Source organism: Penaeus monodon, chromosome 31 (assembly GCF_015228065.2).
Source record: "Penaeus monodon isolate SGIC_2016 chromosome 31, NSTDA_Pmon_1, whole genome shotgun sequence".
Lineage (NCBI taxonomy): Eukaryota > Metazoa > Arthropoda > Malacostraca > Decapoda > Penaeidae > Penaeus > Penaeus monodon.
In genome coordinates, this window is record NC_051416.1 from 11,281,932 (window position 1) to 11,284,322 (window position 2,391).

Below are 2,391 nucleotides of genomic sequence, written 5' to 3' on the forward strand. Positions count from 1 at the left end.
TGTCAATCATTTCAGTCTGTTGGGAAGGAGAAATACTATCTGGAGAGAAATATAAAAGAAAGTAATTTTGAACACAACAAAAACAGAACAGTGCTTCAATTGTGTGATTCAGCCTTTTGTAATCTCACTATCATAAACAAAACAAAAAAAAAAGTAAATATTACTAAATGAACCCACAGTAGCTTAAATAGGACATTTCCTTATAACCAAATTGCTAGATATCTTGGTATAGTTTATAGATTTTACATCTTTGTACTCAAGTTGTGGGTTTTCCTAGCAGGGCTGTGTGCACCTGCACAAAAAAAAAAATTATTATTATTTCTCCATGTCTTTTGTGTACTGCCATACTCAATCTGGAATATGTGTCTACAATGGAAAAATATGGGAATTCAAAAATAAAATAAGTAAAGAAAAACTCCATGTGCAAATCACTTAAAACATACAGTATGATATTTAATTAACTGTATGCTTTTACCTACTTTCATGTTTTGTCATGAGTAAAATATTTCTTTGTTTCCTGATTTTTTTTTACACCTAGGGACAATTCAAGGATTTTTTAATACTTAAGGAAACAAAAAAAATGAAATTATAACTACTGTCCTAGAGCCTCTGCATTTTTTTCTTTGGCAAAGACAACAAACCTCCCCACATTTGGCAAAATAGGCTCTACTGGTTTCATACCTGATTGTAACTTTTCAAAAATTACCTGGAAAGTCAACAAGCTGACTTGCCAGAATATATTGGTGGAGTTTCTTTAACCTTTACCAGAAAGTATAGTTTGCCTTGCCATCAAGGGACTTTGTAACTGAGGCAGAAACTCAGATTTCAAATGCACCTGTAGCTTTAACCTTACTTTCAGCAGATTGGCTATTTCTTGACTAATAAAGTTCTTTTTTTACATTTCTTAGGACCATCACCTTCATTATCTTTGTCTTCACATACAATCTTACTGTGAGCATCTAACAAACTGAATAATTTAAAGAATCTGCAGCCAGAAAATTATAAAAGAAACTGATAATTCCCTGAACCTAGAGCCACATCTGCCTGAGGCTACATACTGCAATCATTGTAGATTCCACAAATAAAGGATAACAACTTCCGCCATTTATTCAGTAAGAAAAAGATCAGACTACTCCTATGTCTCACAGCAAATAGCGAGAGTGGTCTACAAGCTATGTCTTGCCAAAATCTCATTAAAATCCAAATGGATTTTCTGGCTTCGGTGTACAGCTATAGGATTAACCTTCACAGTATCTTGGTATCACACTTTTCCATCGACTGGCATAAAAATTATGGAAAATCCACATTTTCTGCAAATAACTATGTGCTAGGCTATGACATCATGACTTTCAAAAGCATCTTTTGAAGTTCCCATACAAAAAACACTCATCAAAAGGTTGTCTTGGATCTGGTCCTATGCAACGAAAATGTTTATATAATTTCTGCCATACATCACACATAGATTCCAGCCATGGCCCGAATGCACATAGAGGCGGCTTGGTGCCCTAAGCAAATACTGCCAAAGGAACATAGAAACAATCACAAGAGTAAATAAAGGCAATCTTAATAAAGTGGATGAACCTCAAATGATCCATTAACCAAACAGATCTTACAGGTCACAGTCTCCATCTGTGGACTAGGAATACTTATATAGAAATAGTCAGAGACCTCTCTCAGAGTACCAGAGAAACTTGACCTCCAGAACACTAGAGCAACATCCAGACACCTTGGCCACTGGACCATCGAGCACACAAAGAAAATAGAAAATGTCACATTCATTCGGCAAGAATAGGGATTAATGTCTTATTGATGCCACATCACCAGAAAAGGCCTCCCATCTACAATTTACGAGAACATATATGACTATACATACAGAATGTACATGAATAAACATACAGAATAAACACTGTATTGGAATATACATATATATTTGGTTTGGAGGGTGTTGGCCTTTGCCAGGATGCCGAACGCAAGACCATCTTAAAACTAACAGTATTACATCTTCCTGTCTTTCCTTACTCTAACTACGAATCCTGATGTTTCTACTATCTTTCTACTGTATAATAACAAGTGTCATATCAGTTTATATGTTTTCACTACTGAATATTTATGAAAAGATCGGTTTTGTTGACATAATTTCCTAAGCACGTCTCCTATTCTTAGTCTCAAAACCGGTTCTTTCTTCTTACCAAACATATATCTCTTTATCTAAACATATCTAAGACAAAAATACTACTTTCATATGCCGATAATAATACATAATTCCACTTGTTTTCTTTACAAATTCGATTTAATTTGAAAAACATATTCCTTAACGCAACGCACAGCTTGAGTTTCCAGTTTTGTTGATTTCGGAAATGTTTTTTTCCGATTGGTTAAATTACATTTCAG